The following is a 25,658-nucleotide window of genomic DNA, read 5'->3' on the forward strand; positions in this document are numbered from 1 at the left end:
CCGTGTCCCTGACAGTTACTGGACTGTATCTCCAATAACCCGGAGAAAATAAATATTAATGCCACCTCCCTTTAGCCTCCAGACAACTTCACCTTATTTGAATACAGAGTAAAACCTTGGATTGCAAGTAACTTGTTCTTCATGTGTTCTATAAGACAAGCAAACATTTCTAATAAATTTTAACTTGATAAACAAGCAATGTCTTGCAAGACAAGTAGTATGTGACACCGAACATCGCATGATCACAACTGAGCCAATGGTTCTTTTCTTTCTCTCTCTCTCTCTCTCTCTCTCTCTCTCTCTCTCTCTCTGTCTCTTCCTCTCTCACTGTAGGATTGTGGGTGATTGTCTCTCATGTTCAGACGTTCAGTCTTGGGTCTCGGTATTTGGCAGAAATCGGTGATTTTTCAGAATGTTGGAAGGTGCCCACAACAGACACTAGTGTATTTTTTGTCACTTCAAAGCACCTATGGACAGTCCTTTGATTTTCCATACAAGAGTAAGCTTAGGAATGCTTTGCTTCAATTCTAGGTCAGGCTGCCTGCAGATATAGACCCTTTCCTGTGCTGCCTTATTGCCAGCTCATTAAATACAGTATATGACTGTATTTAATGTTGTACTATAGTCAACATTCATGCAAACATATACAATGGTGCCCATGCAGTAAAAGATTCCATTGAACCAATAGATAACAGTGATTCTGTTAATGATAGTCAAAGTCATCTTACACAATAACCTTCCTCTCTCTTTTCTCCCTCACACCAACCAAGAAGATTTTCAAAGGTAAATGCAGGTTAATTTCTTTATTTTTCTTTATAGTTTGTATTTTCTTTATTATTTTGTATTATATTAAGGTATTGTAATCATTTTTATATGGATATTTTTGGGTTGGGGAGATGAATCATCTCAGGTTCCATTATTTCTTATGGGCAAATTCACTTTGATATGCAAGTGCTTTGGATTGCAAGCATGTTTCAGGAATGAATTATGCTCACAAATCAAGGTTTTACTGTAACTGGTATATAGTATTAATGGACACGTTTCTACCAACTTATTTTTTTGTTATTGTCTACGATTAACTTAAAAAGCTCCTCTCTAATTACTGAATGTACTCATTCAATGGACAAATATTTGGGTGCCTGCCAGGTGTCAGGTAACATAGAAAATCAGGACCAAACTAAAGAAGGGATGGGCAGAGGAAGGTTTGTGCAGTTTTCCTCATGCCAACCAAGTGCATCTTTGGCTGTTCAGTAGCCTCTAGCCACTGAGCAACACTGATCCATCTGGGGTCTTGGGTGGTCTTACCTGTTAATCCTTGCCCATTAAGGAGAGATTCTTTGTCAAGAAAAATAGATTCCAATGTATAAAGACCTATTTCAGTGGGAGCTTGTAATTCACCCCAAATTATTGATAATCCTTGAAAATGAATCCATCAAGCTAATTTTCAAGAAAAACAATGTGAGAGTCACATGTTATGTTAGTAACTAGGTAAGTGACTACTAGTGTGGTAGTACAAGATTTTCATATGGGAAATGCACTTTTGTAATATAATGTTGTATGTCAATTATATCCCAATTAAAAAAAAAAAAAGAAAATGCTTTTTTACATACATGCTTCAGTGGAGTTAATAGTGTAAATGACAGGTAAGCAAAGTGTAAAAGACATGTGAGAACAGTGGTATCAACAATATGGTTTTTAAGATGAATTCTATTTTATAGCGTCTGGAAGGGTTTTTTCAGAAACTCTAATGCTCTCTAACTAAAAATGCCTGAATAGATAAATTGGCATCACTAAGATACATGTAATTTTTGGCCTGATCATACTTTAGCAACAAAACATAAACCCATTTCTTATGTATAATTCCTTGAGGTCTTTACGAAACAAATGCATCTTGAAACAAAACGAAAACTATAAGCTGAGAGCCATACTTGGTTAGATTGAAAAAGAATACACTTGCTTGTAGTTTAGCAGTATAATTATATTTCTAATATACAGCATGTCCCTGAGGGTTTTACTGCAGATACAATCCCCTGTGAGTCCATCTCAAGACATTAATACATACATGTATACATAATGTATGACTAATACAAAAATGTAATGTCTTAAGCTTTAAACAAAGTATATTAGTTTATTCCTTTTTAAAAATGAGTATTTATATTATTCCAAAAAATGCATTATGAGTATAATATTTAATATTAAAACTGAAATACAAAAATTAAATGCAAGGCTACCTCAAACACATCCCCTTAAGGGTAAATAAAAAAGAAAACTATAATAACCAACTGAAAATAATATCAAGTAAGATTGTAAGCATCCTGGTGAAAAAAATAAAGAAAGCTACCTTATTTCAGATAGAGACAAAAATTTCGGCAGAGTTAAGCTCTTGTTACTACAGTTTTCTAAAAACAACTGACAAGGAGAAAGGAGGTAGGGAACTTCCAGAAGACCAACTCTAGTCAGGCACTGTGGTGGGCTCTTGGGATTCACTAAGGAACAAAACAAATTCATCCACTGCCCTTATGAAATTTACATGAGAGAAACAAATGAGAATTGAGAAAATACAGTATTGCAAATAATGAAGAAACAACCAAGTGCTATGAAAAAGAACAATGAAAAGCTCTACTTGGAATTAGTTCCCAAAGATAAATACAGGACTTGTTGCTGCTGTTTTAATGTTTTTTTCTAGTTGCTATGGTGAGTGGAAAAAAATAAATGACAGCATCAAAATTTTTAAAAAAACTTTATCTAGGTCTATAATCACTGTCTTTGGACTGTAAGTTTGTGACTCATGTTTTCTTGTGTTGTGATAAAGCCATAGTGTTTGTTTTATACTGAAAAAAAAATCTTTATGAAGAATAATAACCCATTTCAAGAATGACTTATATATAGGTTTAACCCCAGCGATAGTACCACACAGAATGTATGGCCCCTGGCCCAGCCAACTTGAAAAATACAAATGGACATACATAACATGGTTGCAGTATTCAATCTGGTCTTTAACCACCAGTTCCAGGCTCCATAAAATTGACTTAGTCAAAACAAACATTGATCATGAAGACAGCTAAAGCAAAGAGGTGAACTCTATCCATTTCTCCTCATTTTCCCAACAGCTTCTCAAGGTCAAGGAACATGTTTACCTCATTCTGTAAATCTTCATTAGGTCTAGGACAGGGCCATCTACAAAAAGAGCCCTTCCAGATACCCTTAAAGGAAGAGAAGATATTAAAGGAATTCAGTGAATTATTTTCACAGAAAGTAAGGACAGCATCTTGAAACAAGTAAATAGATAAATCTGACTGAGAAAAACATGCATGTGAGAAAACAGAAGAAATGAGATTGGAATTGTGGGTAGGGGGACAGCCTGAGGAAGACCTGGAAAACCAGGTCAGAGAGCTGGAACTCTGTGGAAAAGGAAAAGTCATTAAAGAGAATTCCAGATCTATTTCTCTTCTAGAAAACTACAGGGAGCTTGGGAGGGAAGAGAGGCAGAATTCAGAGAAACTACCAAGATGTGATTAAAGAAAGTGGAAAAGGATAAGAGTCAGGAGTCTGGTGGCAATGGAATCATAATAATTAATGGTATGGGGGCACCTGGGTGGCTCAGTCAGTTGAGAGTCCGACTTCGGCTCAGGTCATGATATCACAGTTCATGGATTCGAGCCCCGAATCAGGCTCTGTGCTGACCGCTTGCTCATAGCCTGGAGCCTGCTTCAGATTCTGTGTCTCCTTCTCTCTCTGCCCCTCCCTCACTCATGCTTTGTCTCACTCTGTTGCTCAAAAATAAATAAATATTAAAAAAAAATTTTTTTTAAATAATTAATGGTATGAAGGTATATGGGGAAAGAGAGGGAACCAAAGGATACTAAAAGGCTCTCACTCGTTTGGCTGAAAAAATAATAGTGTCACTAACTAAAGGATCTCAAAAAAATCAGGAAGGAAGTCAATTTGGAAAGAGGTTAAAGAGTTTAGTTTTAAGCATGCTGAGTTTGAGGTGATACTGAAAGATGTAAATGAAAATATTCAATCAATAGGTTGTTTTATTTATTTGGACCTGCCAAATAATCTGCCACCTGTTTTAAAAAAGATTGAATTAACATTTTTAAATTCACAATAGCACATGATATAATTGCTTTTTTTAATGACAGCGATACAAAAACCCACTAAAATAATTAGGGAAATAGCTATTACCAGATATCAATGACTTGTAGGGAACAACTGGAAATTCAGAACTGTAGCTAAAATGTGAAGTAAGTCTAGAACTATATATACACATGTAGAGGTCATCTGCATACAAATATTTTTAATGTCTGCTCTAAGTGGGCAGGTGGCCAGTTCAGAACAAGCAAAGGGAACAGGGCACAAAATTAGATAGAAGTAATAAGGACTTTACAGATGACACTGAAGCTCAGAGTGGTACTCATGCATACCCAGCTAGAAACAGAGCCAGTTTCAGAATGCAGGTGAGTTTGACTCAAAGCCTATATCCCTATCTAGTTCAGCAGACTCCCCAAACCTCATCCTAAGGGTCACCTAGGGTGTGTGTCAACATATAGATTCCTTGATCTATGCCAAAACCTCAAAATCTCATAGGATGAGAATCAGAGCCCCACATAAAAGACGCAGTACATACAAATTGGATAACTGGAAGAGAACTTAATAAAGGACCTGTTTTATTTGCCTGGGGCTGTTATAACAAAGTATCACAAACTGGGTGGCTTAAACAACAGAGATGTATTGTCTCACAATTCTGGAGGCTGGAAGGAGAGTTCCTTCTAAGGGCTGTGAGGGAGAATCTGTTCCAAGCCTCTCTCCAGCGACGGTGGCTTGTTGGCCATCTTTGATATTCCTTGGCTTATGTCGAATTTCTGCCTTTATCTTCACACGGCATTCTCCCTGTGTGTGTGTGTGTGTTTCTGAGTCCAAATTACCCTTTTTTTATAAGTCACATTGAAATAAGGACCACCCTAATGACCTCATCTAACTTGATCATCTGTAAAGACCCTATTTCCAAAGACCTTCCAAATTTCCAAAGGTCTTACATTCACAGGTTAGGACTTCAATAACTTTAAGGAGATACAATTCAACCCATAACTTTTTTTTTTTTTTTTTTACAAAGATGTGGCAGGGAAAGCACAATGGATAGTTCAATACTTGAGACTAGCCTCAGCTATTACCTCCCACCACTCACAGTGGCCTGCAGGAAGAAAGCTAAGCAGGGAAGTACCCCAATTGCCCTCCCTCCAACCTCTTACTGACTGAACCCAACCAGAAGCCAGGAGGAAGAGGAGCTCTTTCAAGTGTTAATAGAGGTCACCCTCCTGGGACCTGGAGCTGGATGGAGAAAAGCCAAAGGAAGTGGGTCCAGAGGAGCAAACACAAGCTATCTAATCAGAATGCCCTGAACACCTTTAAAATCAGACCCCAGAGAATTCTCATGCTCCAGTGTAGTTTAGGAAATGTTATGCCACATTAAAATGGTTAGAAAGACAGGGCCTTGAGTATCAATCACTCCGGCTTGTGTAACCTAATACTTCTTTCATTTTTTCAAAAGGAAATATGGAAGACTTTGAACTACTTAACAAGAAAGACATCTATTAATTGCACTGGAGGTAAGAAAGGGTTTTTTTATTTTTTACTTTAACAACCTGCAGCTTGAAATAACATCCCAAATCTCGAAACTTAAGGCCAGATGATTTGGGAGATGAAGACCAGAGTTATCACAATGGGACGAAAAGCACCCTGACTGCTGCTCATCATCAGTGACTGTCTTGTTCCTCTGCGATCCTGGGCTCACAGATACTGTGAACTAATTGAGAAATCCTGGAGAATTGGGCCCAGAAACTCTGATGCAAACACACACACACACACACACACACACACACACACACACACACACACAGAACACCACGCTGAAACAGCAGTCACCTTGGGAGGCTAAATATCTAGTTCACATGGCTGTGTGTTGATACCAGTGAACTCTCATTAAAATACTATATCCCCCCAAAATCCTGTATTAAATACTATATCAGAAACACTAGGGGTGCCTGGGTGGCTCAGTCAGTTAAGCTCAGGTCATTATCTTGCAGTTCATGAGTTGGAGCCCTGCACTGGGCTCTGTGCTGACAGTGTGGAGCCTGCTTGGGATTCTGTCTCCTCTTTCTGCCCTTCCCCCACTCGTGCTAGCTCTCTCTCCCTCTCAAAAATAAATAAACAACAAAAAAAAAAATACTATATGGGAAGCGTTGCAGAGGCAGGGCTATATGCCACCTTAATGCCCATGGAGAGTTTACAGAGGCAGAAACCTCTCTTTTCTCCCACCAGCTGTTAAAGCCTCCTCTTACACTCTTTGTCAGTTGCCCACCCTGATTTAGGCCCATTATCTTACCAGGACAGAATTAAATACCTTATTGATGGAAACTCCCCCACCCCCCACCCCTGCCAAAAAAAAAAAAAAAAAAAAAAAAAGGACACAGAGACACAGGAGGGGATGGAGGGGAGGGTAGAAGAGAGGAGAGGAGAGATCAGAGGTATAGTATCTTTTGGCAAAGTATCTGAAAATTTCTCAATAAGGCATTAAGCTTGTAAAAATGTTAGAATGTGAGTCATTTATGATAGCAAACACTTGAAATTGGTGAACTCTTCAACCACAGGGGATTGGTTAAATATTCATTATGGACTATCCATACAATGAAATAGTCTGCTGTGACTTAAAGTTATGGGATAGACCTGTTTTCACTGACATGGAAACTTGTTAAGTAAGAAAAACAGGTTACAAAACTAGAAGTATAATGTGATCTCATTTTTAAAATATGTTTGTTTGCATGTATCTTTGAATATGTGTGTATGTATACACAGAAAAAAAGGGAAAGGGAAGAAAGATTTGATTAAGCACCAAGATATAAATGGATATTTTTGAAAGACAAAACTTATGGATGATTTCTTTCTCTTTGCTTATTTCTATTTTCTAATTTTTCTATAAGAACTATGACTTACATGGGTAAAAAGTAAAAAAAACAAAACAAAAAAAACAAAAAAACAAACAAAAAAAACAAACAAAAAAAACCTGCCAAAAATAAAACTGAGTAGCTATGGCTGAAATTGATCATTTAAGTAGTTATCCAGCATTTACTTATTTCTTTTTACTGTATCACTTTTTAAAAGTAAGCAATATTAAGCCCTAAATACAGTGATAAGATTTGTACACAAATTTCCAGAGTCCACATCTAGTGCACTTTAAAAATCATCAGTTTTTACATATCCAACATGTATTAAGTGAAAAAGCAAAATGAAGAGGCAGAAAATTTAGAGTATGCAACCAACTGTTCACAAAAGAAGGGGAAATAAAGAAGATACATTTGATTGGTTTATATGTGCATACGTGCATAAAAGTTATCCCAAGGGTAAGTAAGAAAACAGTGTTCACCTGTGAGAAAACCAACTGAGCTGATGGGGGACTGGGATAAACCTCTTATTTTTTGATGTTTGAAACTTGTAACTGTATTACCTAGTCCAAAACAAAATTTTTAGTCTTGTACTTCTCAGTGACTTATCATGTATTCCCAGAATTGTGCCTAACTGATGGGTTTAGTGGTTTAGTCTTGATATATATATCAGTTATATTCAAATATCCATCTGCATGATTTTTCTTATATATATATATATATATATATCTACCTCGTTTCTTTTCAAATGTTAAAAGGAAGATGACCAGGGTAGAAGGATACAGCCATACATTTCATATATTTTCACCTCATCTTTCTTAATGGTAGGTTTACCAAGGTCAAATACAAAATAAACCACAGTTGAGAGTTTGCTGCTAACAGGCATGTAGGAGGCACATGTTCTCATTCATCGTTCTATTTTGGATCCAATATTAACTTCTCTTGGATGACAATGCTGCCTCCATTATTTCCCCATTAACACAGTGCACCCAAGGGGAACATCTGCCCAACACTAATGAGCTATTCACAGGAGAAACAAGAACAGGGTACCCGGAGCCAAGGTAAAACAATTAGAAGGAAAGGAAGACTGTTGGCTCCTGACCTAAATTGAATTGCTTTTAAGAGACAGAAACAGATTTTTAATTATGTAATCCCTTTGTTTCTCATTTCCTTTCAAACTTAAAGGTCAAATTCCCCTTTCAAATGCTAAAGGCCAGATCTGATATTATTGGATCTGTGAGAACTGACTGCACTGAAACCAGAAGTGGTACCCTGTTTAACCCAGATGGAAGCAAAGCATTTTTTTTTTCTTTTTGTGGTTAACCAAACTACTCTTTGGAAGATTTCGTTAATAACTGCTTTCTCTTTTTGCATTTTATTTTTCTCTCCAAATAGTATTCTAAGAGAAACTGAGTACGTCTTTATTAAGAAAAAGAACCACGGGGCGCCTAGGTGACTCAGTCAGTTAAGCATCCAACTCTTGATTTTGGCTCAGGTCATGATTTCACGTTTTGTGAGTTTGAGCCGAGACCAGGCTCTGCATTGACAGCACAGAGCCTGCTTGGGATTCTCTCTCTCCTCCTTCTCTCTCTGCCCCTCCCCTGCTTTCTCTCTCTCCCTCTCTCAAAATAAATAAATAAACAAACTTAGAAAAAAAAAAAGAACTATTTGAAGATATAAATAAATATCTGGGATGAGAGGAAGTCTAGTTCACTTCCGTTTCTGCAAGACTTGACTCTACTAGGAGATTGCTCTAACCTATTCCTCTCTTTCTCACATGTGATCGTTTGTCTTTCAATAATGGAAGACACTTCTCTTCTCACACCCTTTCCCTCAGCCCTTCTTTCTCTCCATTCACCAGACCTATCCATCTCCATCCTCCTGAGTCCAGCTAAGTCCACCACATCTACATCTTCCCAGTCGCATCGGCTGCCTCTGATCTTGCTCTTCTCTGACCTCCTGCATCTTTCTGTCTTTCCACTCACCCTGGCCTATATGGTCTTCTCTTTCACTGACAAGAACGAATTCTAATAAATGGCCCACATTGGTTCCCATAAGAGGAAGGAGAAAGAATTAAGGGCCAGCTCTGTCCACACATTCTATCAGTGTCATCAGGATCTCTGCCTCCTTCTCCATCCCTTCAGCTGTGCTTTTCCCTCTGCGGTTTCTTTCCCAGGCAAGCTCTCCCCACAAGGTACTTTGTATAATCCTAGCAGTTGGAGACCCAGGAAAAGAGATCCTCTTCCCCAAAGTTCTGGAAGAAGTCCTGAGGCTATTGGTAAGAGGCCCGGCCCTGAGTCACAGGGTCACCACCTCTGGCACAGGGGTCAAAATCAGCTCCACCCAAAGTCCACACACTAAGAAGGGGGAAAAGAAGACAGATTTTGTGTGTAAAGTCAGGCCCTTTAGGAGTTCAAAATATCTTTGATATGCCTGAAATTTTTAAATACACATAAAGACAATTATACAATAGTGAGACTATTGGTCTTTTTGCAAGAACAGAATTTCAAACTTAAAATCCTATCTTGTGAGGCAAACAGGATTTTAAGAATGGAAGATAACCTTAGCTGTTGTGCCTTTGAAAGACTCCAACAATGTAAATGCAGGCACCATCCCTGCAGAAGATACAAATGCATGTCCCCCTGAAGGTAGCACGGCCTGAAAATAACATGTAGTTTCATCCCTGCCCTGCTTTGTCAAGCTTTATCCTCTTTGCTCTTGCTGCACATATGTCTATGTCTCCTTCCCTCCTGAGCTAAGCTCCACCTAACAAGCCAGAAGGCATCTGAGGAATGGGGGTGGCCTAGACAGATTCTAAAACCAAGCACCTGTTCAGAAAGGACATCAAACATCCCAGGTGTGGAGTATGAACTATCACAGAGCTTAATGACTGTTGAAGTACACAGCCTTCCTCTTAGAGAAACTCTTACCCATCTCTCAAGAATCCACCTCACTCACCGTGCATCCATGACTTTGCCTCAAGCACTCCATCTCCATACAGAATTCTTCTCTCAGCACAGATCTGACAATTGTATAAGGACTTAATAGCCTTAATTCAGTATTATTTATAAGTACTTCTATATTAACCTCATTTCCAACTAGAATGTAACCTTTTTACATCAATTTTGTTTCCTCGTATCATTGACCCTTTGTCAATATCTACCACAGCAACAGCCATTGTGACAATCTATTACATCAGTAACTCCCAGTGAATCACAACACCCAATATTCACACATTTATGTACTTTCCCTGTCCACTTAATTGGGACATATACCACATGATTGCTTCTAATCAGAGACTTGGAAGTGACACTGTCAATTCCTGGTCTAAGCCTTGAGAAGATCTGGAACTTCTACTTTTGAGCCCATGGGGGTTCTGAGCTACTATATAAGAAGGTGGGCTGCTCTGCTGAAGGGAAGGAGGCCCTTGTCATCCCAGTGTTCCAAATTAGTCCAACCCTCAGCTGCTCACCAAGTTGAGTGAGCCACAGGAGTGACCATCAATAAGATCAATCAAACTCTGCAACCGAGCCCATACTGCAGAACTATAAGAAAACTGAGCTTTTTATTGTTTTAAGCCACTAAATTTGGGGATTTGTTATACAATAATGGATAACTGAAACAGGTACTTGAAAAATATTTGTTGAATGAATGAATGAAATTCATTATTTTTTTTTATTACTTTTGCTACAAAACTACCATACCAACAAACGAGACATTAAAAACTCAAAAAGAAACAAAACAAATGAACAAACAAAACAAAACTCACAGATCAGAGAACAGATTAGCTGTTGTCAGAAAGAAAGGGGGTTGAGGGTAAAATGAATAGGTCATGGGGAACAAGAGGTACAAATTTCCAGTTGTAAAATAAATAAGTCCTGGGGATTTCATGTTCAACATAGTGACTATAGTTAATAACACTGTATTTCACATTTGAAAGTTGCTAAGAGTAAATCTTAAAAGTTCTCATCACAATAAAAACATTTAAATTTAAATTTAAATTTTATAACTTTTATGGAGATAGATGGTAACTAGAGTTATTGTGGTGATAATTTCAGTGTATACAAACACTGAATCACTATGTTATGCACCTGTTACGTTACATATCAATTATACCTCAATTTAAAAAAAAATTTTTTTAGGGAAGGGTACCTGGATACTCAGTCAGGTGAGCATTCAACTCTTGATTTCAGCTCAGTTCATGATCCCAGAGTCATGAGATCGAGCCCTGCATCGGGCTCTGTACTTGGTATGGATCCTAATTAAGATTCTCTCCCTCGGCCCCTCTCCCCTGTTCGTGCTCTCTGTCTCTAAAAATAAAATTAAAAATTATAATTAAAAAAATTTTAAATCCCATTCACTCCATCTGAAAAAATTCTTAAAAACTCATAAAGAGTGGATTGAAAAGAAGGAGAATGCATAGATAAGGAGAAAAAACATATTTCTTGAGAGCCTTCTATGTCCCAGGCCCTATACCAAGGCATGTTCATATTCACATTTTATTTTCTCAACAACAACCCAATGAGGTAGATATTATTTTCCTTCATTTTTTAATGAAAAGAACTGAAGCTCTGACAAGTAGATTAACTTGGTCAAAGTCAAACAGTTATAAAGTGTAAAAACTTGGATTCAAATATTAAACTTTGTGCTTACAATGCCCTTGTTGTTTCTATTCCATCAACCTGCCCTCATGGACACTTGTAGCCAGTGAGGTGTAATCGACAGCCCCAGTTTTAACAGTGGTTTTCCATGGGATTTTAGATTTCTTCCATGACCCCATACACTCAAGTTTCAGCTCCCTATGCATGATATTACTGGACTCACATTGCCTCCTCTTCCCTAAAATCCATCCCAACTCTGAAATTGTTACAAAATGTCAACAACTCCCTCTTTTTGTTTTTTTTTGTTTTTTTAAGGAGAGAGATCGAGCAAGCAGGGAGTGGGGGAGAGAGAATCTTAAGCAGGCTCCACACTCAGCATGGAGCCTGATGAGGGGCTCAATCCAACGACCCTGGGATCATGACCTGAGCCAAAATCCAGAGTCAGACACTCAACCAATTGAGCCACCCAGGAGCCCCTCAACAACACCTTCTTGAAAGACAGTTGCTTTCCCTTCAGGACAGTCTATGCAAGGAGCCCTTAGGACCAGAAGACCAGACCCAACAATCCCTCTGGGCCAGTTGTAGATATAAGGATAGTATTTCAGAGTCTTAGAAAAACAGAAAGAGAAAACGTATACCCAAGTCCAATGCATTAAAATGCATACCACATCCAGGCACACCCATGGGTATACTATCTCAGTATCTCAGTTACACACCACACTCAGTAAGTCTGGGTGTGACAGCAATTAAGTATAGATTTTTTACAAGCTCCCTAAACTGATTTTGATACACAATCAGGTTTGAAAAACACTGTCCTGGTCCATTTAAAAATATAACTAATGCAGGAAAAACTAGTAGTTTTTACTCCTCAGGGTACATATGATACTAATGGTATGTGAAAGAGGATACATTTTTAATTACGTGGATTGTCTATCTTGACATCGTCAATTCACTAGATGTCATCAATCTGCTTTTATGCTGAGACATAAAATTAGTTTAAATAGCTCAAAAGGTAAGTTTTAAAAATCTCAGTAGTCATCCTAAAACTGGTACCATTATCCCATAAAATGACAAGATAGATTTAGATTTGATTCTTCACAGATATTAATGCTTCTTTACTATAATGTTTCAAGCTGATACGGTTCAGGTTTAAGACTATATACGTTGCCTTCATGTGTCTCTACTTTGCTAATTATGTGTAATGTGTTATGCCTCCCAGGCCAAAGTGGAATATGGTTAACATCCTCCCATAAAGGTGCTCCTATGTTTGCACTGAAATAGCCATGAAAATATAAGACAAAACCCACCACACATATAACTAAGTGATCAATAACCTTGTGCCTGAATCTTAGTGGAATCAAACAAAGTCCAAGACTTCTGGAAATGCACAAATAGAAAAATCTATTTGTTCATCATGCCACATACTCTGGTTTGCATCATGAAAAAGAAGCCACTTAGGGGAAAAAAAATACACATTTTTTATTGACACAAGCAACAAGATTTTTTTATTAAAGTGTAATATAGATACAGGAAGGCTCATGTATCCTAAATGATATACTGAATTTTCACAAACTAAACTCATCTGTGTAACTAGCACCCAGATCAATAGAAAGATTACCGGCTGCCCCGAAGGTGCCCCCAGGCCCCTTCCCAACCATTAACCCACCTCCCCCACATTACCACAAGGGCTTGAGCTTCACCTCAAACTCAAAAAAGATATTTTTATCCACCCCCACTTTCCATTCACTGACTCAGAGTCCAAAAGAATGTAACCCAGAGAAAAAGGTCACTGCCCTCTATGCTCCCTTAGGTGATTCTCCATGTGCCAAATACAATATCACCCCAATACTCCCTTTCCCCACCCTACTCCCCCAAATCTCTACCCAAGCAGAGACTGCAAATGCCAGGAAGTTGTGGGTGATAAGTATGCGTACAGAGCTGCAAGAAGATGCATCACGGGTTCGGTGGCAGCTGGTGGCTTCTGCCATAGTAACTTGACTGCTGGGGATAGTTTTTATGTATTACGATGCTTCATATATCACAGAATCAAGCATTAGAGATAGATGGTGTGTCAGTTAAACAAATGCCTACTTACAAATGTGAAGTTAGGTGGGGCGCCTGAGCGGCTGCCTCAGTCAGTTGAGCATGTGACTCTTGGTTTTGGCTCAGGTCACGATCTCACAGTTCGTGAGTTCTCCACATCAGGCTCTGCATGGACAGTGGGGAGCCTGCTTGGGATTTCTCTCTCCCTCTCTCTCTCTCTCTGCCCCTCCCCGGCTTGCTGTCTGCGTATGTCTGTCTGTCTGCCTGTCTGTCTCGCTCTCTCTCTCTCTCAAAAAATAAATAAACATTTAAAAATTTTTAAAAAGAAATGGGAAGTAAAGTTGAAGGCTCAAGTGCATTAACCTGCCCTTCTCTGAAAAAGAAACCATTAAAAACATTTATCTCTTCTGGAAAAGAGACCATATCAAAACATCTTTGGACCATATCAAGACATCTATACGTTTTTGTGGGAGATATGAGTGAAGTGCAAATAACAAAGGACCTACTCACCCTGTCTGATGATAAATACAGTCTGGACTCATCTCACCTTGTTCAAGGAAAATAAAGAAGAAAAACCAACATGAGTCTATGGGAAGAAATCACAGGATAAAGAAAAAGAGAACAATATGTAAGAGACGAAGAAAAAAAGAACTAACCTCCAAAAATAAACTCTTTTTATACTCCAGAAGAAATTTTCCAAACTCTGATTAGCTTTTTAAGGAAAACATAAAAAAGACACAGGATTTAATGAAAAGAAGTGGGACAAGGAAGGAGCAGGCTGAAATGAGATGGCAAAATGATAAATGATTTTAAGGAAATCACTATGTGCACTATGGCACACAGCACTGTTTGGTGAATGGTTTGATGATATCTACTAGGCTAATCATATGCATACCCTATTGACCAATAAACCCTCTCTTAGATCTAATATTTATCCAAAGAAATGTCACAGGGGCACCAGGATACACACTTCAAGTTAATACTATATTGAATACCAGACATTTGCTAAGAGAGTAGATTTTAGATGCTGTAATCACATACAAAAAATGTAAGTATAGAAGATATGTTAAATTAGATTGACTGTAGTAATCATTTCACTATGTAAATGTATATCAAATCACCACATTGTATAGCTTAAATATATACAGTTTTATTTTTTTAAGTTTTTTAGAATGTTTACAGCAGCATTGCTTGCATTAGCAAAAAAAGACAACCCACTGTCCAACTGTAAATGGGATAGTATGTTAGTACACACAAACAATAGAATACTCTTCAGAAGTGAAAATGAGCAACCTAAAACTACTCACCACAGCACTCATCACATACTCTGTGGAAGAAGCCAGACAGAAACATTTTTTTAATTTTTTAATACTTATTTTTGAGAGAGCATGGGCGCGCGTGTCCGTGTACACACACACACACACACACACACACACACACACACACACGTGCAAGTGGGGAGGTGCAGAGAGCAAGAGGGACACAAAGAATCCAAAGCTGGCTCTGCATTGTCCGCATAAAGCCTGATGTGGGACTTGAACCCACCAACCACGAGAACATGACCCAAGCCAAAGTTGGACTCTCAACCAACTGAGCCACCCAGGTGCCCCTAGAAGTTGAAATGCTATGATATTTAGGGATGCATACGTAGGTAGTCAAATTATTAAAAAACAAAAGTAAGGCAGTGGTTAAGATCAGAAGTGTGGCACATCTAGGGCACCTGGGTGGCTCAGTTTATGATCTGACTGCTGCTCAGGTTATGATCTCATGGTTTGTGAGTTCGAGCCCTGCATCGGGCTCTGTGCTGACAGCTCAGAGCCTGGAGCCTGTTTCAGATTCTGTGTCTCCCTCTCTCTCTGCCCCTCCCCCACACACTCTCCCCCACCCCCCAAATATGAATAAACATTTTTAAAAAATTAAAAAAGAAGTATGGGACATTTGACAGGAGCAAAGGGTCTGTGCCTGAGATGAAGCCTGTGTGGAGACCCTGGAATGCTATAATATTCTTTCTCAACCTGACTTGGTACCCACTTTGTTCTCTTATAATTTCTCAAGCTGTACGTTTAGGATGTAGACACTTTTCTGTATGTTCATATTTCACAACTTTAAAAAGGTTTAGACACATATTAGCAGAATTCAATCTAGGTTGAGAGAAAAGGCAGGTATGATAAAAGAAAAAAAATGAAGGCAAACTTATATACTCATAAAATACAGAGGTAGAGATCAAAGATGAAAGCAATGAGAGAGGGGATGATGACCATGGAGGAAAAAGAAAGAAGACATTGAAATTTAGACAACAGATATCCCCAGAAAAAGAAGTCCAAAATGAAACAGAATGGGAAATCAAATAAATGATAACAGATGCTAGGCTGTTATATAAATTAACTCACTGAATCCTCACAGTAACTCTGTGAGGTTAATCTCAACATCAGTTTCCTTCTTTACACTAGTGGGAAAACCAAGACCTAACTTTTCCAATATCCTAACGCTGGTAAGTAGTAGGCAGATAAGTGGTAAATAGAAGCCTTGAACCCCTGTTTGCGAGGTACTCTTGTCAGTCCTCTGAACCATTACACCACACTACCACCTATTTTTCCCAACTCTGGATTAAAACACGATGTACTGTAAGATTCAAGGCCAACGGTCATTGGAAAAAAGCTTTTAAACCTTTTAAGGAGAAACTCATTTTGATCCAAGAATTTTATGTGCAACCAAGTTGTCTCACACTTGGGAAAGCAATAAAACAAATATTTCAGAAAATATACCCACTCATGTATAATTCTTTTAAAAAATACATAGAGGAAAAAAATACATATTGGAAGACAAATTTCAAATAACCAAGAGAAGAGGCCTAAAAGGAAGTTAAAAATGAGGGAATCATAACACAAAAGGATTTTTATGTTTAATTTAAATACTGCAGAAATAGGTTTAAAAAAAAAACTAAACTAAAGCAATATCAAAACATAACTTTAGGGGCGCCTGGGTGGCGCAGTCAGTTAAGCGTCCGACTTCAGCCAGGTCACGATCTTGCGGTCCGTGAGTTCGAGCCCCGCGTCGGGCTCTGGGCTGATGACTCAGAGCCTGGAGCCTGTTTCCCATTCTGTGTCTCCCTCTCTCTCTGCCCCTCCCCAGTTCATGCTCTGTCTCTCTCTGTCCCAAAAATAAATAAACGTTGAAAAATTTTTACAATAATCTAGATGTAAAAATCCAGATCCCATTAAGAAAAACTGGGTGGGTGAGGGACAATGAGGAATGAGAAGGTGGAAGGTAGATGAAACTACTCTGCCGTGGTAATCAAAGATATAGTTCTACTCGTTTATGGTAGAGAAATGTAAGTTGCAGAATGCTTTTGAAAAACTTTGAAACTAAGTACCACGAGCAGAATTCAAATATGTGTGTGAGTATCTCCAAAGGAAGATAAAAAGCAAAGAAAATGAGATCCATACTTCAAAATAATGAAAATGGAAAAAAAACAAAAAAAAAGGAAAATAAAACTTGAAACAAGATGAAAAGTAAAACCAAATGTCTTATAGTCAAATGGGTTGCAGATTGTCTTTAAGAGCCCTATCTAATACAAAGTGACATAAAGAGATAAAAGTTAAAGGGAAGGAAAATGTATGAAAGACAAAGACAAATATAAAAGAAGCAACGATGAAAATACTAATATCAAATTAAGAGAGGAATTTAAGGCCAAAAGCCTTACATGGGATAAATAGGATCATGTTATATTAATAAGTGACATGATCCTTAATACCATCATAACAGTCAAATCTTTTATGCTGACTAGGATTGTATTGAAACACATACAGGAAACAGGTGTTCAGAAATACAAGAATACACTTTCAGCATCTCAGGAGTAGCAGGAGACTTTGACACAGTCTCTATCCTGAGAAATCAAGTAGGCAAAAAATAAACAAGGATGATATTTTAAGAAATACATAGTAAGCCCAAGTTAATGGATATGTACACCAGAGATACGGTATAATGTATGCCATGGATATGATATACATATAATAGATATATATACTTCCTATAAACCTATCAAGTAAAAGAAAAAAATGAAAGCTATGATTAGGATCAATTGAGAGATACCAAAATGAGAACACTACATATAAAAGGATATGATATCACCAATGAGACACTCAGACAAAAATATTAATAAACACTTTAAATATTAAGCAAGAAAACATTAAAATAAATGAACTGAGAATTTATAAGAAAACAATAAACAAGTCAAGGGTAAGCACAAAAAAGGAATTAATAAAAGAAGAAAGTAATGAATAAGAAAACAGAATTGATAAATAACCCCAAAGATAGCTCTTTGAAAAAACCCATAAAATGGACAAAATTCTGTTGATTTTAATCAGCAAGCAAAGACAGAAGTACTCAGAGGATCAGGAATTGAGATAGGACAACTTTTTTTTAAATACAAGACTAAAAATTTTGAAAATCTGCATCAAACAATAAAATACAGTTTCAAACCAGTTAGTTTAGCAAAAATCATAAAAAAACTGACAATAACAAATTAGACTAGACTATTGAAGCCTGCTTTAATTTTGAGGTTTTGCAAGATGGAAGACTTCAAGTAGCTTAAGCTGCTTTTATTTTGGTCCACTCCCAACACAGCAAATAGTGCAAAGAGTATCTGTCTAAAATGCAGGTGGCTAGATGCAGCTCCCCATTACTTCCCTGCTTTCCATGGTGGCACACTGGAATTTTAGCTCACCAGGTCAGAGAAGCATAGAATGGAGGACTCCCTGATTTGTTAATGCCTCAGACACATTAAAATCCAGAAACACCATTTGCTACTCAAGAAGCCAATGCCAATCCCTAATGTTCAGATTGCACGCCTCAACATTCTTGTTGCACCAGCTCTAAGATAATACCCTTGTCTGCATTGCAGGATCCAGGTGTTTTCCATTTGTGCCTCTCAGGGAATTTGTGTGTCAAGGGCTGGCCATAATCCTTCACAAAATAACACCTACTACCCTGATAAGTCTATTCATTAGTTCATTCATTCATTTATTCATTCAACAAATATTTGATAGCCTTTTATGAGCCAAGCAATCTAATAAGCCCTGGGAATACAAAAACTGGGCAAAAATAACTGCCTTGAATAGGGACAGCAGCACATTCTAGTGGGAAAGACAGACACAGTAAAAAATAAATAAATAAAAATAAATAAAATAAATAAAATAAAATAAAATAAAATAAAATAAAATAAAATAAAATAAAATAAAATAATATATATATATAGGCAACTGTGTACAGGTAGCTATGGAGCAAGCCATGGAAAGTCAGAAAAGGCTTTACTGGGAAAGTATCTTTAAACTAAGTATGCAGTGGGGCACCTGGGTGGCTCAGTAAGTTAAGTGTCCAACTTTGGCTCAGGTCATGATCTTGCAGTTCATGGGTTTGAGCCCTGCTCAGGCTCCATGCTGACAGCATGGAAACTGCTTGGGATTCTCTCTCTCTCCCTCTCTCTCTGCCCCTCCCCCACTTGCACATACACTTTTTCTCTCTCCAAATAAATAAACTTAAAAAAAAAAAAAAAATAGGGGCGCCTGGGTGGCGCAGTCGGTTAAGCCTCCGACTTCAGCCAGGTCACGATCTCGCGGTCTGTGAGTTCGAGCCCCGCGTCAGGCTCTGGGCTGATGGCTCGGAGCCTGGAGCCTATTTCCGATTCTGTGTCTCCCTCTTTCTCTGCCCCTCCCCCATTCATGCTCTGTCTCTCTCTGTCCCACAAATAAATAAACGTTGAAAAAAAAATTTAAAAAAAAAAAAAGTGTGCAGTATTGTGCAATATTTGGCTTTCTGTGTCTGCTCATTTCACTTAGCATAATGTCTTCCAGTTTCATCCATACTGTTGAAAATGGCAGGAGACCCTTCTTTTTTTTAAGGCTGAATAATCATTCAATATTATATATATTACACACACAATGAACAATTATCAGCCTTAAAAGAGAAGGAAAAAATGGGGCACCTGGGTGTTTCAGTCAGGTAAGTCTCCGACTTCAACTCAGGCCATGATCTCAGAGCTTGTGAGTTCGAGCCCCGCATCTGGCTCTATGCTGACAGCCCAGAGCTTAGAGCCTGCTTCAGATTCTGTCTCCCTCTTTCTGCTCCTCCTCTGCTCACACTCTCTCTCTCAAAATATTAACAGAACATTAAAAAAAATGTTAAGAAGGAAACTGCAACAAAACTGCATTGTATACTTCAAATTTGCTAAGGATCTCAATTTAAGTCTTTTCACCACACACACTAACACAAAATGGTTACTAGGTAGAGATGATGAATAAGTTATATAGCTGGACTGTGGTGATCATTTCACAATGTATACATACATCGAAACACCAAGTTGCACACCTTAAACACATACAATTTTTACATGTCAAACATACCTCAGGAAAGTTGGTAAAAAATAAAGAAGTGCAAATCTTCTAGCTGAAGTGAGGTAACTCTGAGCACAGGCTGCCTGTCTCCTCTCCCTCCCACAACCAATCCCCAGGTAGTCCTACCACTTCTACTACCTTCCTCCAAGAATCCCTCGTCTTGCACAGATGAACACAAGTACTTCCCATCTGCCCTCCTTCTTGATGACATCCAGCCTACCACCCTGCAGAAAAGTCTGACATAGTACCAGGGTCTGGGATTGTGTTATATACTCTCAGTGGTGGTGACAACGCCAGTGGCAATAATACTGGGGGAACAGACAATATCTCCATTAAAAATAAAGAAATCAGGAGCCTCGGAAGAGAGGGAGAGGAAAGTAGGAGATGGGTAGTAGTAAAAGAAGCAGAGTTAGGACATGAGTGTGAGGCCTTGTGTCTCTAGCCAGCATCAAAGTGCTTGGTGGAAGGGATAAGTAGTAGAGATCCAAGTGTAAATCCCCAGTCAAAAGAGGCTTGAGTCTTTGTTCCTGCCTAGAGTTCTGTTCTAAAGGTGACTATATAGATAGTGGTATGGAGAAGGCCAGAGATAACAGCGAGTACCTGGGTATGAGCAAGGAGCTGGAAAGAGCCACAAGAAGTTTCAAACCCCTTCACGAAGAGTGCAGAAGGTACCTGAAGACCAGCACACTGAGCAAGAGGTCATCTCAGTTTACAGCGGCAATGGCCCACAGCCAGTGGCCACTGTGGACCCGCTTGAGTTTGGGAAGGGCTGGAGGACCAGTGTGAGCAGGTAGGAGTCTGGTCAGCAGGGCTTCATAACCAGGGTCTCTCCAAGCATCGCCAAGAGAAACAGCCCACCCGTTATAGAGACAACAGTTAGGAAAAGGTTGATGGCCAAGACCAAATGGGATATCCTTCCAGCCAGAAGCCTGTGATGATCGAATGACCCTTTGTGGGTTTGTAAACTTGCCACCATACACAGAGGACAAGGAGAGACTGAAAAAAGAGGCAGGCCATTCCGGACTGGGACGCAAGGGAACTTACTTAGGAGGCTCATCTAGGGCGGCCTTAAGACAAGTAGATCTCTGCACCTGCTGGCCAGAATCTTAAGTTTCTGCAGCTGCCTTGACTGGATTCAGTCAACCTCTATCAAGGCTGTGTTACAAAGAGGGAAGGGTGCTGGTGGCAGGGGGAATTTACATTACAAGGACAAGGAGGGGGTGAAGAGCCTCCAGTTGCCTGGGGCCAGCCCACAGTTCAACCCTCTCAATGACCTCCACTAACACACTTCCCTGACCTCCAGCAAGTTCCACAGGAATTTTAGCCACCCTCAGGGAATAGGGCAGAAAAAGAGCAAGTATTCTGGAGCAAACCACCTGGGCTCTCTAGTCCACCACTAAGTAGCTATGTGATCTTGAGTAAGTTATTTAACCACTCAGTGCCTTAGTTTCCTCATTGGCAAAATGGGAATAATAATAGTGCCTGTCTCAGAGGTTATCCTTAGCACATAGAACACTGGCTGGCATTTATTAAATGCCCTGTAAGTGTTGGCTGTCATCATTGTCTTGGGAGGCCTGACTGCATATTACAAGCACTGTCACTTAATCCTCACACAACCCTATGAGGTAGGTACTATGATTGTCCCCATCTCAGAGCTGAGGAAGCAGGCCCAGAGAGGCTGCACAATGTGCCCAAGGTGATTCACCCAGGCAGTGGCAAAACTGGGACTTGAACCCATGTAGTGTCCATGCCCCTAAACATCTCACTCTGCCATACTTTGCTGTCTACATTTGTGCTTAAAGTCAACATCAGTTGATTTTTTTTCCTTACAAGATATGAACTAGAGGCAGCTGGGTGGCTCAGTCGGTTGAGCTTCCAATTCTTGATTTCAGCCCAGATCATGATCCCAGGGTCCTGGGATGGAACCCGGAGTTAGGACCCACAGTAAGCGTGGAGCCTGTAATATTCTCTCTCTCTCTCTCTCTCTCTCTCTCTCCCCCTCTGCCCATCTCCACTCGTGCTCACTCTCAAAAATAAAATAAAATAAAATAAAATAAAATAAAATAAAATAAAATAAAATAAAATAAAATAAAATAAGATATGAACTATATCTGTTTTCTTTTCCTTGCTAGATGAAAACATATCTGATTATTATTTCTAAAAAAAATAACAGAAGAAAAAAAATCTCTGAAACTAAACTATCTTGGATTACCTCAACTGGAAATAAGAGCAAATACTCAAAAGTTAATGCTTTAAAATGCTTTAAAACAGGGGCGCCTGGGTGGCTCAGTCGGTGAAGCCTCTGACTTCGGCTCAGGTCATGATCTCAGGGTTCATGAGTTTGAGCCCCGCATCCGGCTCTGTGCTGACCGCTCAGCGCCTGGAGCCTGTCTCAGATTCTGTGTCTCCCTCTCTCTCTCTCTGCTCCTCCCCTGCTTACACTCTGTCTCTCTCTCCTTCTGTCTCTCTCTCTGAAAAATAAATAAACACTAAAAATTAAAAAAAAGAAAATAGCTGAAACATGCACTATTTCTAACATTTACCAAAGCTGTTTATCCCCATAGAAGATCTCCACTCATATGATAATTCACTCAAGCACAGAAACTGAATACAAGTTAAAGAGTTTTTAACATTTTAGGATCTTCCACTATAAAATATAACTTTCTGACACAAATTCCTCTGATTATGGCTGTTGTGCTTTTCCATAAAAAAAAAAAAAAAAAAAAGACGGTCATGGGACGCCTGGGTTGCTCAGTCGGTTAAGCGACTGACTTCAGTTCAGGTCATGACCTTGTGGTAGAGCCCCTCCCTACAGAATGTGGTGAAAACCTCAAGACAAAGGAAGGCAACCTGGCTATGTGCGCGTGCGCAACATTCCTCACCACTCTGTAACATAGACCGCCATTCAGACTGTATGTTACCATATATGGGAGACAAAGGAGCAAAAATTGTACAAAAGGCAACCCCTGCCTCTGCCCCCGCTGTGCTCGGGGCCCAACCTTTTGGGGTCTTGGCATGCTGAGCCCATGTTGGCACGGAAAGAAAAGCCTCAGTGTACCGACTCTGTGTGACCGGCCACTACATTTCATGGGGGCTCACCCCGGAAGTGGAGACGGTGTTTCACCTCCCTTGTGGCGGGGGTATGAAACTTGGGGCACCGGGAGAGACAATATCACCTGGCGCCAGCAGACCGCTTGATCCATAGTAGACTAGCCCCTCCCAGCGCACTGGGGCAAGGACCCAGGTGCACAAAGGGACCCAGTGAAGCCCAGGAACCACCTCAAGGAGCACCGCCCATCAGACTGGTAAGCACCCAGGATCGTTTGGGCAGACCTGCCCCTAAGAGGCAGAAGAGGAGCCTGACCACCTGCCAGGGTTGCCGGAGTAGGGAACCGGAACCACAACGCTAAGGCGCTGGGCACTGGGCAGCGGGATGGAGTCACTGTGTGGCTGTGTGTGAATGCAACCAACAGCAGAAAAGTTCTGACCTGACCAGTGAGCCGAAGCGAGTGTTGAGTCCTGGTCCGCGGTTCCCTGGCAACCTCATATGGCTTAGGGCGGTGTCAGACTTCCCGCGCAGTCTATCCGAGGCAGGGCTTGATACTGAACCCGTCAATACTAAGAGGCACCTGAAATACCTCTGAGAGGAGAGCAGCCGGAAACGGCCCGAAGCGCGTGTGCGTCCGCTCCAAATTAGTCCCTCCCTTCCCCCTTTTCCTCTCTTGTGCACGTAAGTTGTCCGTTAGGGGGAAGAAAGCAGAGTAAACTGACTCCCCTACAGTGTATGTTGAGGAATTTCAAAAAGGGATGTTCAGGAGATTATAGTGTGAAAAAAAACCTCCCAGAAAGCTCCGGACATTCTGGGAAATTAATTGGCCATTGTTCTTGGTAAGCTGGCCTTCCAAAGGCCCACTTGAAAATGAACTCATTGGGGGCACCTGGGTGGCTCAGTCGTTTAAGCGTCCGACTTCAGCTCAGGTCACGATCTCTCCGTCCGTGAGTTCGAGTCCCGCATCGGGCTCTGGGCTGATGGCTCAGAGCCTGGAGCCTGCTTCCAATTCTGTGTCTCCCTCTTTCTCTGCCCTTCCCCTGTTCATGCTCTGTCTCTCTCTGTCTTAAAAAAAAAAAATTTTTTTAAGTTAAAAAAAGAAAAAAAGAAAAAAAAGAAAATGAACTCGTTGGCCGAGTGTTCAGAGTCATTGTGGGGGATCCAGGCCACCCTGACCAATATCCTTATATTGACTGTTGGCAAGACCTGGTCCTATCCTGGTCGCCTTGGCTAAAAGTCTGTATTGAAGAGAACTGTAAAGTTATAATGGCTCATGTCACGGCTTCCTCCAAATGCCGGCCAAAACCTGAAAAACCCATACTGTGGGGAGAGCCTGAGGGGACCCCACCACCATATTGCCCACTGTACCCCTCACTGCCACCTGCACCTCCAGCCGCCCCGGCTTCTGAAACCCCACCGGAGCCTGCCCCTAGTCCTGAGGCCTTGCCTCCTCTAGCACCACCAGCCTCTCTGGACGTGACTGGCTCACTGGGTCCTAACTGCATACACCCCTGCTGGAAGGCAACTAGAAGATCAGGCCAGGGAAGACAGTCGCTCCCTGCAGCAACACCAGGGAGCCCTACAGATGCCACTGAGGGAAACTAGGGGACCCATCTATTATGATCAGGAAGACCAGATCCGAGGAGTCCAGTGTTTTTGTGTACCAACCCTTTACCACTATGGACCTCCTAAATTAGAAGCACCATACTCCCTCCTATAGGAGAAGCCCCAGGCTATGATTGAATTAATGCAGTCCATAATTCAAACCCATAAACCTACTCAAATGGACTCCCAGCAACTCCCCCTGACCCTCTTTAACATGGAGAAGTATCCGCAAATTACCCAAGTGGCTCTAAAATGGTTAGAGGAGAATGCCCCAGCTGGGACACTAGACACTCATGCTTATGCTCAGGCTCACTTCCCTAGGGAGGGCCCCAAATAGGACCCAAATGACTCAAGTGCATATGAAGGGCTCACATGGACTGAACAGTATCAAGAAACCCTTCTAAATGGCATGAAGAAAGGCGGGGTGGGGGGGGGAGGCCATAAATATGAATAAAACATCAGAAGTGCTCCAGGGACCTGAGAAGAGCCCGAGCCAGTTCTATGAGAGACTAAGTGAGGCATTTCATCTCTACACTCCTCTTGATCCAGAGGCACTCATTAACCAGCCAATCGTCATTGTGGCTTTCATAGGTCAGGCTGAAGGGGACATCCAGTGCAAGCTGCAAAAGCTAGAGGGTTTCACAGGCATGAATGCCAGTCAGTCGCTGGAAGTAGCAACTCAGGTGTTTGTCATCCATGATCAGGCAGTGCAGAGGCAAGAACACAAGAAGATTCAGAAAAAGGCAAACTTGTTAGCTGTTGCCTTGGTAAAGCAGTCAGAATGCTCCTGGAAAGGTGCCCCACAGGGACAGGCACCCCAAAGGTGCCAAAAAGGGGAACGTTGGGGAGGATCATCTCACCCAGGACCAAAGTTAGAACGGAACCAGTGTGCTCATTGTCATCAGGAGAGCCACTGGAAAACTGAGTGCCCCCTGTGGCTGGGTAATTCTCAGCAGGGCCCCAAGAAGAAAGAAAGAGGCCATGTGGTCCAGGGCCAGTACCAACCAGCATCACAGCCTCATGGGGC

General features: G+C 40.4%; 1 long non-coding RNA gene across 4 annotated transcripts in view; it reads right to left on the minus strand.

The window, feature by feature from the left end:
- The window catches only part of LOC123386055, a 308,079-nt gene extending 284,308 nt beyond the window's left edge, over window positions 1-23,771 (minus strand). For 2 of the 4 annotated variants that reach the window (XR_006599548.1, XR_006599547.1), the window contains exon 1: window positions 23,466-23,767. This is a non-coding gene — a long non-coding RNA (uncharacterized LOC123386055). Of the gene's footprint in view, window positions 1-23,465 lie in introns of all 4 variants that reach the window. The other 2 variants (XR_006599546.1, XR_006599545.1) reach the window with 2 other exon arrangements.
- Between the last annotated feature and the right edge of the window lie 1,887 nt (window positions 23,772-25,658).

The sequence above is a fragment of the Felis catus genome, chromosome B3 (genome assembly GCF_018350175.1).
Source record: "Felis catus isolate Fca126 chromosome B3, F.catus_Fca126_mat1.0, whole genome shotgun sequence".
Classification (NCBI taxonomy): Eukaryota; Metazoa; Chordata; class Mammalia; order Carnivora; family Felidae; genus Felis; species Felis catus.